Source organism: Diabrotica virgifera, chromosome 2 (assembly GCF_917563875.1).
Source record: "Diabrotica virgifera virgifera chromosome 2, PGI_DIABVI_V3a".
In the NCBI taxonomy this organism is placed as follows: Eukaryota; Metazoa; Arthropoda; class Insecta; order Coleoptera; family Chrysomelidae; genus Diabrotica; species Diabrotica virgifera.
The window spans coordinates 37,097,993-37,113,189 of record NC_065444.1 but is presented as its reverse complement, the minus strand read 5'-3'; the positions used below and the strand labels follow the sequence as shown (position 1 = coordinate 37,113,189).

At 33.4% G+C, this 15,197-nt stretch overlaps 1 protein-coding gene across 1 annotated transcript in view; it reads right to left on the bottom strand.

Annotated features, from left to right (window-relative positions):
* The window catches only part of LOC114342179 (serine/arginine repetitive matrix protein 2), a 39,367-nt gene that overhangs the window by 6,941 nt on the left and 17,229 nt on the right, over positions 1–15,197 (bottom strand). The gene's annotated exons all lie outside the window — the stretch shown is intronic.

Below are 15,197 nucleotides of genomic sequence, written 5' to 3'. Positions count from 1 at the left end.
ACTTCGGAAAGAATTTAGCAAAATCGTTCATTTTTAAGACCATTAATTCTTAGGAAGGAGAAGTATCTCACAAATAATAATTTATTTCTGTGTTGAATACTCAATATACTACCAGCAGCATAAGTTGTAGTCTTGAGAATCAACTTCTTTTTTCCCTACAGTTTTTCAAAAATGGCCGAAAGCACGTTAATGCCAATTTTCAAAGGTCAATATCTGAAAAGGGACTGAATGAAAACAAGTGAAAATTTTATTAAATGTTCTTTATACTGATAAGAATATCTCACAAAAAAATTATGACTGAGACTTAACTAAGTTTTGAGTTATAGAGTTGTGAATTCCAATAAAAACGCTATATTTTTAATACACTCATGCAATGCTAAATTAGCAACTGTAGGCTTAAAATTATCTTAATTGACAAAGTTAAATTATGCTGAAATCACTAAGTTACTAATACACTTTTAATTACTTCTTCTTTTCAAAAATAATGGATAGTAATAATAGTACCACAGGTAAAACTCTTGAATTTAACTTACACATATGTTTCATGTACTATACTTGCGTGAAGTAGTTTTTCTCAGTATTTTTGTATTAAACTACACTTGTAACTACATACTTGGCAGCTGTAATTTTGATTAAGGAGTTGAACAAACATGTTATTTCAATGCACAGTTTATTAGTTATGTTGTGTGTTCTTCCAGACACTGTTGTGAGTTCCAATGGAGTACCTTTACGTACTACTTTCTTTGCAGGTACCCAAGCAGTATCGTTTTTTGACAGTTGAAAGGCAGTTTTTGGTCCAGAAAGATGAAAAAAATGCACCAAAACATCATTGTTACTTTCACTTTTGTCTTCAATTTTTCCAAGCCACCACTTCTCATCGTATACACAGGCAACAAAGTCATTATTTGTGAAAGATGACACATCTGTAAATAATATTGAAGTCTGATGATCATCAAAGCTTGCGCCTTTCGAAGTAACAAAACACCTTATTTGTTTGTTACTTAAGGGAACATATCTGTGATAGCCTCTTGTACCTTTCACCGGTAAACAATATTCAAATCTCTCAGTCAGTGACGTTCCCATTCGCTCAATTTCAGCTGAAGGAACATATATATATATATATATATATATATATATATATATATATATATATATATATATATATATATATATACAGTGCTGTTTTTGTAATAATGTAGGTTCCGGTACGCAATGTTCTGGAAGGTCTGGGGAGTGTTCATAAGGGGGTCCGCCCCGGGGAAAACTTTTTAAATTTAGCCTCAATAAGGGCGTTTTAAAGTTATTAGGGAGCAAGGAAAAAATTCAGGAATTTGTCTATAATTAATTTTGTTGTTTTTTTTTAAATTTTTTCCCAAGAGGTACCGGTACGGCGTACCGGCGCGTACCGTCACAAAAACAGCACTGTATATATATATATATATATATATATATATATATATATATATATATATATATATATATATATATATATATATATATATATATATATATATATATATAAGAATAAAGCTTCTAGCAAAGCTTGCTATTGCTTTTATGAATTAGAACGCCATAATACATGGCATTGGAGCACAAATTCGTCAAAACTTCCGTGATTTAACTGGCACCAATAGACTGATATATCGATATTTCAAGGTCTCCCTCTCATCAGTCAGTCGAGCTGGTACTACAAATTAAATCACGGAAGTTTCTCTGAACGTCTCCAAAAATTTCGCCACTCTAGTGGCAGCTTACAGAGGCGCCATCTCTTTTGATGGCAGGGAACGAAGACGATTTAATAATACCGTCTCCTATCCTCTGAGCTATCGGAATGTGCAAAAAGAATAAAGCTTCTAGCAAAGCTTGCTATTGCTTTTATGAATTAGAACGCCATAATACATGGCATTGGAGCACAAATTCGTCAAAACTTCCGTGATTTAACTGGCACCAATAGACTGATATATCGATATTTCAAGGTCTCCCTCTCATCAGTCAGTCGAGCTGGTACTACAAATTAAATCACGGAAGTTTCTCTGAACGAGTGGAACTCGTAATAAAAGCAATAGCAAGCTTTGCTAGAAGCTTTATTCTTTTTGCACATTCCGATAGCTCAGAGGATAGGAGACGGTATTATTAAATCGTCTTCGTTCCCTGCCATCAAAAGAGATGGCGCCTCTGTAAGCTGCCACTAGAGTGGCGAAATTTTTGGAGACGTTCAGAGAAACTTCCGTGATTTAATTTGTAGTACCAGGTCGACTGACTGATGAGAGGGAGACCTTGAAATATCGATATATCAGTCTATTGGTGCCAGTTAAATCACGGAAGTTTTGACGAATTTGTGCTCCAATGCCATGTATTATGGCGTTCTAATTCATAAAAGCAATAGCAAGCTTTGCTAGAAGCTTTATTCTTTTTGCACATTCCGATAGCTCAGAGGATAGGAGACGGTATTATTAAATCGTCTTCGTTCCCTGCCATCAAAAGAGATGGCGCCTCTGTAAGCTGCCACTAGAGTGGCGAAATTTTTGGAGACGTTCAGAGAAACTTCCGTGATTTAATTTGTAGTACCAGCTCGACTGACTGATGAGAGGGAGACCTTGAAATATCGATATATCAGTCTATTGGTGCCAGTTAAATCACGGAAGTTTTGACGAATTTGTGCTCCAATGCCATGTATTATGGCGTTCTAATTCATATATATATATATATATATATATATATATATATATATATATATATATATATATATATATATATATATATATATAATATATATATTTGATTCCAGAGATGTTGTCCCGACAGTACTTGAACATGTCTTGAGGAGTCAGGATTTGATCTGTATAAGGCCTTTGGAGGGATGTTCGTGATACTTCTTGCTTTGTTGTTCCGCCAATCCCATCGCAAGAATTCTTTCCATGCGATGAGGCAAAGAAATTCCATTCAGCTTGCACACCATAATCGTTTTTGTGTTGGCAAACATTAATAAAATTTTTCTTATTTCTGTATTGGCTGCTTGCGCCATCGCTGAATAACCATTTCAATATTTGGTATAATATTCTTAATTTCCCTGATGAGGTGCTGTTGAAAAGTGTACACAGTTGTTGTATCATGATCTAGGTGGTCACTAATAAATCAAACAGATTTGCAACACACTTTTCCTTCTTTTTTGTAATATATTACAAATGGATGCAGTGTTGCTTCTGTATTAGTCCAATGAAAACTTTGTATTTCATCCTGCACTGTGAATGTTAAGTTTTCTGCAAAATCACCGATCACTAAACAGTTTTTATCTTCCAATTTTTCTTTAGTTTCTTTGAAATATTGAGATTGAGCTTTAGATATAAAATGATGGGATTTTAAAAGCATAAGCTTATCGACAAGGGAATGCAGAAATTCCTCACTGGGCATTACTTGTGTTACGAGCTCAGCTCTATCAGTTTGCACCCACTGTTTGAAAACTAATTCATCAGGCAGAATGTCAACGACTTCATTTTGTAAGACATCAAGCAGGGCATCTGGTCCAGGACATTCTGAGCAGGTATCAAGCATACATTTTTCATTTTCAGTATCACATACCATGAAAGCTATGAGGTCTTTATAATTTACATTGAGTTTTGCTCCTTCTATCATAAGCTTTGTGTTTTGGTGATGTTTGCAAACACATACACTATGAGTTCCTGATGAACCCGGAAGAACACACCACTTAGGTCATATAGCGCAAAACATAGAGCGACCAATTTTGTGATCTGGATATTTCTGTTTATATATGCTGTAGAGTTCATTTAGTGAGAGAAGAATTAACCTTTTCTGTTTGTGCACCTTGACATTGTCAATCACAGTTGAAACATATTCCTTTTTACCAGGGCATAAGCGACTATTTTCTTCATCTTCGTAAAACTCTTTAACACAGTTAAAAATAGCTTCACTTATTTTGTTGCCCTGTCTTTTTGAAAGATGTGGTAAGACACCTTGATCCTTTACTAGCTGCCTAGTTAACTTTGCCATGTGTTCAGATGCACCAAAGTCCTCAACTATTTTTTTCTTTGACCATGAGCTTGGTAATAGACTAATTATCTTAACTTTATCATCTTTACTAGACACTTTAAATTTTTCTTTCAGTTTAGTAATGAGTATGTCATACTCACTAATTGAAGTTTCTACAGCATTTAAATTCTGAGTTTCTAAGTCATTATAGAATGATTCTTCTAACTTTCGCTTGGCCGTGCTCGTAATTTTGTCAGTTTTTCTTTGCAAAGCTGACAATCGTTGTTCTTTGTTGAGCTTTGTTATTTTACATAAAGGAGACAATTCCAAAGTTTCACAAATGGATTCCACTTGATGCAGCGGATTCTCCTGTACTAATTCAAAAGGGCCAGGAAGAAATTCAGCATCATTTTCAACATTTTTTGTCTCATTTTCGGGCAATTTTTCTACAAATATATTTGTTGCACAGGAATTAGTTTAACGTCCACATTTTTACTCTTGAAAAGGTGTTCAATTAGTATTTTACGCAAACCATTTTTAATTGGCCTTTTATGACGACTAAATGGGTCACAACATTTTTTCCCAAAAATTTGGTTGTACTTGTCTAAATATTTATCTCTGTGGTAATGGCAGATATTGGTAATTTCATTTGAAATTCTTAAATTGAGCAAACATTGTTCTTCAGTTAGCAAGTCACTTACACTAATAAAATTTTCAGACACTTCTTTCTTGTAGTGTTGTTTATGACACTGTTCACTTATTAGTTCACCCACAAAACAATTCATACTGAATAATTAAACAATCAATTAAATAACATTACTAATATAAGTAAATTTAATTAAACACATCAATGTAGTGAAACAATTCCAAAACTGCACTAACAGGACATGTTCACTAGTCAAATAACTATCACCAACTGAGCCTCATCAATACCAAAGCAATGGAGATTGAGGGGGGGAGGTGTTCATGTCCCTACTTGCAGAGATACTTGCTAATTTAGCATTGCACGAGTGTATTAAAAAGTTAGCATTTTTATTGGAATTCACAACTCTCTCAAATCACTTGTTTTCATTCAGTCCCTTTTCAGATATTGACCTTTGAAAATTGGCATTAACGTGCTTTCGGCCATTTTTGAAAAACTGTAGGGAAAAAAGGAGTTGATTCTCAAGACTACAACTTATGCTGCTGGTATTATATTGAGTATTCAACACAGAAATAAATTATTATTTGTGAGATACTTCTCCTTCCTAAGAATTAATGGTCTTAAAAATGAACGATTTTGCTAAATTCTTTCCGAAGTTTTGGAGAAAGTTTTATTGAGTTTCTTTAATGATAGAGAAATTTAAATAACATATTTTTGAAGGGAATTTCATGCTGAACACACTGGTGTTTAGATTATGCTGATATCTTTAAAAATGACTTGGCAATTAAATTTTCCGCAAACCGTCATTTTAAAAATGGCTGCCAAATAAAAAATATGGCTTACAAAATTTTTTCAAATGGATTTTTGTGAATATCTACCTATAGGGAATCCATGATAAAAGAATCAGGAAAATTAAAAATGTTGAGCAACAAATTATATTTATATTGGGTGATTTAAAATGGATTGACCCAATAACACTACATATATTATAGTAGGCACGGAAATCCGCTAGAAAATTTAAACCGAATATATCCAAAATTAACTTTGGCAACATTGTGTGAATACCAAGTCTTCTAGCTAGGGTATCAACAGAACCATAATTTAGTCCAGACAAATTAATATATTTTTTACCAACAAAAATGAGATGTTTTAACAATATAATCAGCCCTGTGATGAATCACCGAAGTTATTATTAACGTTTGCGTAAGTTAAGATAACTGTCTCGATAACTTTTAACGTAAATTCCGTGTGATGTATCATCCACCATTATGAGACGAGTTATTTCTCAAACGTTATAAAAGGAAAACATATTGAATTCTCTAACAAAGAGAACCTTATGTAGAAACAGTACAAGTTGGAGATAGAAAGAGAATCATAAGGAGGTATACCTACCCACCAATGACTGAACTCGAACAGCTGTTCGTTGGTGTACCATAAACGTAGATAGAAAGTACAGTAGGTACTTAAAATCCCTATGTTTATAAATTTCAACTTGTATCTCTTGATTTGATTTTTTTTTATTTATCAACGGGCAATCACCCAATTAAAATACAGTGTAAACATTAATCACAACAGATTTAAACCTAACCTAAAGTAAATTTAAAAATTTTAATCGTACAAACTAGGAACGTTAAATAAATAACAAACATTAACAAAAAATGTACAAAACACAAGGATATCAAGTTATCACATACAGTTTTTAAGCTGAGCTTTAAATTCATTTGGAAAACTATAACAATCTAAACCCTCCGAATATTGGTTAGCAAACCTAGGTGTTCTGGACATGCAGGAGTTGTGTCCGTAGTTAGTGCGATGGGGTCTAATGTAAAAAGGTTGATTTAGCCTCGTTTGTCTACTGGGAACATGGAGGCTAATTTTCTCCAATAGTTGAGGACCAAAATTATTGGAGTGTAGTATATTATAAAACATTGTGAGATCCTTATGCATGCGTCGGATTTGGAGAGAGGTTATGTTGAGAGACTTTTCTATATTAGAATAGTTAATTTCATCAACCCTCTGGTAGTGTGGAGACCAAACACATGAACAGTAATCTAGGTGAGGTCTCACGAGTGAACAATACAATACTTTTATGGATGGGATATTTAGAAAGTCTTTTGCACAACGTTTGATAAACCCTAAAAGTTGAAGTGATTTTGAGACAATAGATGAGATATGGGGGATGTAGGATAAGCTGGAATCGAGCACAACACCTAGGTCTTTTATCTGAGATACAGAGTCTAAAGAACAATCCTTAATAGTATATATATGATTTGTAGGAGTTCTATTTCGACCAAAAACCATTAAGTGACACTTTTTAACATTAAGTTCCATTCCGTTGCTATCACACCAATAGCTCAACCGATCCAAGTCAGATTGTAATTTTTGATAGTCACCATCATTCTCGATTTTCAAATATAATTTTAAATCGTCAGCAAACATTAGGAAAAAAGCAAAGCGGAAACAGGAGGCAATATCATTAACAAAGATATTGAATAGAAGGGGTCCAAGATGTGACCCTTGTGGCACTCCCGAAGGTACCTTAATTTCAAACGATTGAAAACCCTGAACACGTACTATTTGTATTCTTTCAGATAGGTAGGATAACAACCATTCTAAAAGTTCACCCTGGATACCTAGACCTCTCAACTTTCAACGTCAAACGCCTTTGTAAAGTCTGTGTATACAGCATGAACCTGGAAGTCACCTTCAAGAGATTCCACAAGGAAGTCGGTAAATGTCAATAAATTAAGTTCAGTGGAGCGGCCAGAGAGAAATCCAAACTGCTGGTCAATAAAACAGCACTTTAAACTTGCTGACAAATAGTCACAAACAAGACTCTCAAAAACTTTGGGAATACAACTCAGAATGCTAATCGGACGATAATTGTTCACTTATCTCCAGGTTTTAGTATTGGGGTAATAAAGCTAGTTTTCCAGTAGGCTGGGAACATCCCGGTCATTAATGACAGGGTAAAAATGTGAATTTTTGTATAATTTTTAAAATTGTATTACCCTTCTATTTCTAAATTATTAGCTTTATTTTTGATTTTTAATTATTGTTTTAATTTTATTATTACCCAGGGGTTCTTAATTGTTATTTTAGGTAAACACTGTGAGTGGGAGGAATGTGCCAAACTTTAAGACTGTATAATATACGTAAAAATAATCAAAAATAACTCATATGTTGTTATTCGATTTTCATTTGTTTCCGAGATACAGGGTGTTAAAATTAGAGAGAGAGAGAGAGAGAGAGAGAGAGAGAGAGAGAGAGAGAGAGAGAGAGAGAGAGACATACTTTATTGATACAATGTACCAATGTACCAAAAGGCCATCGACCGAAGTCTTTCAGCCCAATTTACACAATTAATATACATTAATACAGTATATGTTTTTTGTTAATATTAATACAATAATTAAAAAAATATATTTGTATGTGGCGGTAATCACAACATCACTGACAATTAGTTACAATACAGATGATGATTTAAATAGAGTTGTTTATTATCTTGAAGTGTAGCAGATTTCTTCAAAAAGAGTTCTTCCTGGATATCTACGGGCACTGTCCTCTGGTATCTTCACAATGTGGGGCTCAATCAAATTTTTGTTATTGTTATTAATAAAGAGATATTTAAACAGCTTATTGAGTCTCTCATTAATAGGTTCAATTCCAGTTTTCTCGTACAGCATTCTGTTTGATGGATTGTGAAGTGGATTATCAGGATGACACATTCTAGTAATTTGCTGAAGGCTAGTTGTTTCAGCCACTTTTATATTATTTTTGGCAGGACCTTTGGAATTATAGAAAATTGTAGAACCATACTCCAGCATGGGCCTGCAAATCATTTTATAAATATTGGCTGCTGTTTCAATAGTAATTCCCTCATTCTTGTATGTTAAACTTCTGAAGTGTTTTGCTCTAGTTATAATTTTCCTTTTTATAACTGCTGTGTGGTGGTTGAACTTCAATTTGTTATCTATTTCTATTCCCAAATACTTAACAGTTTGGGAGGGTTAATAATATTGTCGCATATGTTTATAGTTGGTGAGTGATCTTGAATTCTATGGTTAAATATTATTAGTTTTGTTTTAGAAGGATTTATTGTTAATCTCCATTTATACATCCAAGATATTGTGTCATCCACCTGCCTATGCAATAAGTCCATTGTCTTTATTAAATTTTTTTCCGTATGATAACAGTGTTAAAATTATTATTCAAACTGACGATTTATTTATTGCTCTAAAACCGGTTGAGGTGTGCAAATGAAATTTGGTGGGTTTTAAGACATAATTATTGCGCATGTTTTGACACACTATTAAGAATTTTATATTCACCATTGGCGCGCCTACGGGTAATAGTCTGAAATTTTTTAAAAATAAAAATGGTACGCCACTGAAATATTTCAAATTAAAAACATTTCTTGAATTCGTCGTTCAATTTGTGACAAAAAATCTATGTTCCCCTTTTTTTATGCGACGCTTAGTTTTCATGCAAAAAATAAAACATCTTAACGTTTACAAAGTTTTCGACGAAGTTTCTATATGAATGTGTAGAAACTTATTTCGAATACTTTGTAAGCATTAAGATATTTAATTTTTTGCATGAAAACAAAGCGTCGTATGAACAAACATGAAGATAGACGGTTTGTCAGAAATTGAACAGGGAATTCAAAAATAATTTTTAATTTGAAATATCTCAGTGGCATAGGTACTATTTTTTCTTTAAAAAATTTCAGACCCTTATTCGTACGCGCGCCAGTGGTGAATATAAAATTCTTAATTGTGTGTCAAAATATGCGCAATAACTGTCTTAAAACCCACCAAATTTCATTTGCACACCTGAACCGGTTTTATAGCAATAGATAAATTGTCAGTTTGTAAGAAAAATTTTAACACCCCATATCTCGAAAATTAAATGAAAATCGAATAACAATATATGAGTTATTTTTGATTATTTTTACGTATATTAAACAACCTTAAAGTTTGGCGTGTGCCTCCCCCCTCACCCTGTATATGTTTTTGATATTTTTAATTTTGTACTGCTTTATATTTGATATTAAATTAATAAAATGCCACACAAGATTCTAGGACAACCTGAAGCAGCATTCTTCCGTTGAATATTTATTTGATTTCTATCTAAAAACAAGTCAAAAGATAAACCTAACCTTACAAATCTTTACATAACTACAAAGTTACCTGATAACTTGACGTTTAACGCCGCATTATAAACTGACAGTTGATACATCAGATAACTCAAGAACTGTCAAGAAATACCGCAAGTAGTTAAGTTAAATATGATACATCACACCAATTCGATGATTATAACTTAACTACAGTATAACTTTACGTTATATTTAACGTGAGTGATTCATCACAGGGCTTAATGATTCAAATATGACGTGCAAAATAATTTTGAAATATGTTTACAGAAATGTGGTCGTTTTAATGATCTTGAAAATAAGCATGTTTTCTTTGCTGAATGGAGAATGGGAATGCTGTTAAAAATCCTCTTAAAAATAAAGTATCAGTTGTGCAATCATGTTTTTGGTTTTTTTTTGTATCCGTAATATTCATTAGGATAGTTTATTATATTATTTCACCCCCAAAAATTTTTGTTTATAAAACTAACTTTTCCGCTTATATTGGGAGACATCATCCTTGTTTAAAAATGGCTGCTGATATCCGAGTACTGAAACCCAGATCGAGTATGAGTACCTTCATAAACTAGCAACTGCTATAATTCGGGAGTGCTCCTAGTAGCATTTAATGTGTCTTGGTTTGTTTATTTCTACTGCATCTTGATTATTTCTTGTAACTTTAGTATAGGCATCTATTTCTGACCACGAATTCATATACACCGTTATTAGGCATCAACGCCCTTCGGTAGGGATCTATGGAGGTGTATCACCAAGCCACAAGCTCTTATCCCTTGTCGTACCGCTTAGTGTTGCCAGGTCCGATTTGTTTTTAATCGGTACATAAGCAAAAACAAATCGGGATTTGGGGTTGTAGATCGGGACAAATAAACAACAATAGCCCAGTAAATGACCGTTTTGTAGTGTAACTTTCAGAGTCAACTGCGAATTGCATGAAAATCTGGTTTTAGGTTCTACTTACTGTCTACTTCAATGTTGAAGCAACCATTGGTTGCTTTTACTTGGGGGGTGACAGTTACAGTTTACCCTTTTCGGGGGTAAAAAAACGGGCGTTTAAAGTAAGTCCCAAAATGGATCAACTAACTCTAAAAAACTTTTGTTCTATATAATTTTTAAACTAAATCTACTTTTCGAGTAATTTTATCGAAAAAAATATTCTTAGCAAAAATGTAGCTTTTAAAAAAGCAAAAAAAATTGTATGTTCAGAAAGTCAATTTTTGGGCAAAACCTATAAAATTTTTTAAAGTGTTTAAAAAATCTTTAATTTTGTTTTATATAAAAGTCTCTAGCATTAAAACTACGCGAGTTACGCTCAAAATAAAGTTGGCTCCTTTTTTTGGTAAAAAAAAAAGTCGTGAAAATCTCCCCCTATTTAGCACCGTAAATAAAATTAATCGTTACCGCTTTACCATTTACTTTATATGTGTATTGCTTATATGATCTGTAAGGTTTACAGGTTGGGAGTGCTTAGTTTAAAAAAAAATTGGTTTTATAGTAAAAGAATAATTTTCCTAAAATGTTGTAAAATGTCCTTTTTTCAAAATAACTTTTAAAAAGTATTAGGGATACTAAAAATCTCAAAAAGTAGGTAGGTTTTGTTTTTATAAATATGATAGATTCATTTTGTTTTTCTGTAAGGCAAAAATTGGTTAAACTATGGCTGTTCATATTTTGCATACACTCGTGATTAGTGACTCGTTCAGGCCTTTTCAATCATGTAAAAAATACACAAGTAAAGTGTTTGTAAAATGGTAACTAATTTCATTTGGGGTGATAAGTAGGAGCAGATTTTCACGATTTTTTTATCAAAAAAAAAGGAGTTGACTTGATTTTGAACATAACTCGCTTAGTTTTGATGCTAGAAACTTTTTTAAAATGTAAAAATAAAGCTTTATTAAAAAAGTTTTAATTGGTTTTTCCTGAAAAGTGGTTATTTCACGTTGAAATATTTGATTTGGAATTTGACGAATAAGAACGTATTTTTCATGAGCTACACCTTTGCTTTTGCTGGGTCTATAGACTTTACGAGTTCACAATTTTTTTATATTATGCTACATTTTTGCTAGGAATATTTTTTTCGGTCAAATACATACTTTTTGAGTTATTTGTGAAAATCGCCTCGAAACGTGATTTATTTGTTGAAAAATAAACAACTCGAATAAATAAATAACTCAAAAAGTATTAACTAAGTTAAAATTCTATAGAACTAAAATTGCTTAGCTTAGAATTAATCAATTTATCCATCTCCGGACTTATTTTAACCGCGCAGTTTTTCACCCCCAACTAGGGGTGACTGTCACCCCCCGAGTAAAAGCCACCAAAGGCACAAGCCGTCCAAATTTTCATGTAATTCGGAGTTGATCCTGAAAATTACACGGTATCGCCGTACTTCCGTTCATTTACTGGACTACCAGGTGTTTCTATAAGGGAGCGTTCAAGTATTACGTAGCGCGATTTTTGACCCCTCCTTCGTAATGCACTCTAATGGGCATTTTTACCCCCCCCCCAGCCTGCGTTACGTAATACTTGAACAGCCCCTAATCTGTATTTAATCCTACATAATAATAATAATCATACGAGATTACAAAAAAAAATCCTAGATTAAGTAATTTATTTATTTTTTATTAAAATTATATTTTTCACTTGATTTCGTTGCTTTTAGGGATGCCTTGTCTTTATAACATAGTTATAAAATTCACTGAAGTCCTCCTAAAATTGGTTTTCGTGGCTGAAGGTGAAAATCGGGACATTTAGTGTCCCGATCAGGTACAAATCGATATGCGTTCCCAGACCCCAGAAAATCGGGACACCTGGTAATGCTAGTACCGCTCCTCCATAGGCCGATCGGACGCCAGTTATTCTAGACCAAGTCGTAGATTCTATTGGATTTTATACTACCGACGTTGGCCCTTTATTAATTTCATGACATGGCCGAGGCTCGAACCGCCGATCGCAAATCCACTAAACTTCTCGATTGACTGCGCCTCTTCCAACTGAGCCATCGTGACTGACACGGATTCATATGCATGAAAAAAATGAGTCTCTCTTCTTTCAATAATAAATATTTTCGTTCACTTAAACGTGAATTAGTGCACTTAACGTAAACCAAGCATCTGACTATAATAACTTCAGAAGGCTGTAGTTTCAGAATAATAGTTTATCAGACCTAGGTACCATGGACTTTTTTAATCTACGCACCGAGAACTAAGGAGTGTTGTGGGGTCCTTTCAACAAATGCATAATACAAATACAAAGCCATTGGTGATACAATCAGTCGTGTGATGGATGACCGAAGTTAAGTTTAACGTTTGAGTTAAAGTTAAGATAACTCTCAGGAATAACGTGCTCATAACGTTATAGGTAAAATTTGGTGTGATTTATCGCTCCCAGTTACGAAATAGTTATATCATCAATGTTATATTAGAAAGAAGTTTTGAGGAACAAATTTTGAAGTAACAAAGAGAACCTTATGTACAAATAGTACAAGTTGGAGTGAGCGCGAGAGATTGTTCCGAACATACCCGTCGTCGGCTACTGCCGATGACCGAACAGCAAACAGCTGTTTGAGAGAGAGAGAGAGAGAGAGAGAGAGAGAATATATGTTTATTGGTACACGACGATTAGACCGAAAGCAGTAGACCGAACTCATTAGACCGAAAAGCACTTTACCGAATCCTCACTAGACCGAACAGCATTAGACCGAAATGGTACATAAATTAAAAAAGATTGAATTAAATTATGCTAAGATTTTGTATAAATATCTGTCTTTTTGTTTATTGTATTTTTTTGTACTATTTTATATATGGACTGTGTAAGTAAATTGTTACTCTCTACAGTTTGATATGAAAAAATTTCATCCGTTAAACAAATTAGGGAAGGTAAAAATAAATTAAGGGTAGAGTGACGTTAACACCATTTTAACTGTTTATAATAACCATCCAAATAACATTTAGTTGTAATTACATTAGTCTTATCTCTTTTACTGCGACAAGTAAAAAGAACTGTATAACAGTCCGTTAACTTTAATTATCTTTATAGTTATTTTATTTAAATTTTAATAACGGTTTGTCATTAAATTATACTTAAAAATAATAAGATCTAACTAAAATAAATCTTTGACTGACGTCATACTTAACTATTAGTTGGCACAAGTACTTCAGTTGGTATTAGACACCATTCGCTGTCATGTGAGTTTCGTTCTGTGAGGCTCCTCGTCTAACGACGGGAAATAATTGACATTTCGCTTGGTACGCTAGAACGGAAAAGTGGCGGATGATTGAAATGCGGATGACTGATTGAAAAGGACGGAAATTTTAATACAATAGTTTCAAGCTTTTATAAGTGATATTTAGTGGCAAATTATTGGTGGTGCTTTGGAGAAGCTAGGAGACTAAGTTTTGGGAGATCCCGGAGGAATTGGAAGTCATGTCATCCGGTAAATTTTTTTACTCTTAAAAAAAGTTTGAGAAAAAGGAACGAATATGGCCGCTCTCATGTCATATTAAATTCCTATTGAATTTATTTCTGTAAATGTATGAATCGAAGTTGTTCTTTGAATTTAGTATCTTTAATTATATCCATAGTTCGAAAATATACACTCAGATGAAGATTATCTTGTCACATATCCTGTAAATTATATCATTTGATTTGTGTGGTTATGTCAACCTCATAATATTGAATTCAAATTTTACAGATTACATTCATTATTCTCTATTCTATTAGATTGTGTGTATTCTAGCCACCTTAAATTCGTTCCAAAAGCCAGTATTTTTCTTAAAATTTACAACACATTACATTATCCCATACCATTTTTAATAATAAAAAAAATACCCTTTATAGACATATTTTTCAGATAAAAATCATATTCTGTATTAAATATTGAATTTAAAGTTAAATCCCAAATTAATGTGTGTAATGTGAATCAAGGTCAAATCCATCATTGTTTTTGCTAATGATCTTTTTGTTGTTCATTCTGAAAAAAAGATATCTCATTTCTTTTCCTTTGGCTCTTTGACCTTTCCTTAGATTCTGACATTGAAACTAAAACGGGACATGTTTGTTTTTAGCCACTTGGGGGAAATCTTAAACTGTAACCAGTCCGTCAGCTCCCCTCACAACTGGGAGCAACCGTTCTACGCCAAGCCAGGTCATTTGGAGACCAGCCTGGAGAACCTCCCACATACCTACTTTGTATCCTGCCCTCTGCACCCCAGAAGGGCATCGGTATATTAATTGGTACAAGCTAGCACCATCCCTGTGCTAATTCGCCTACCAGGGATTTTGGAATCCGTAGCAAGGACACTCTCGGGGACCATTTAGGGTTTGTTTTGGGACACTTAGTATCTGCTAGTGATTGTCACTTCCACTATTACACCACATTCATTTTTTGTATAAGACTCGGGACATTTATTTTGA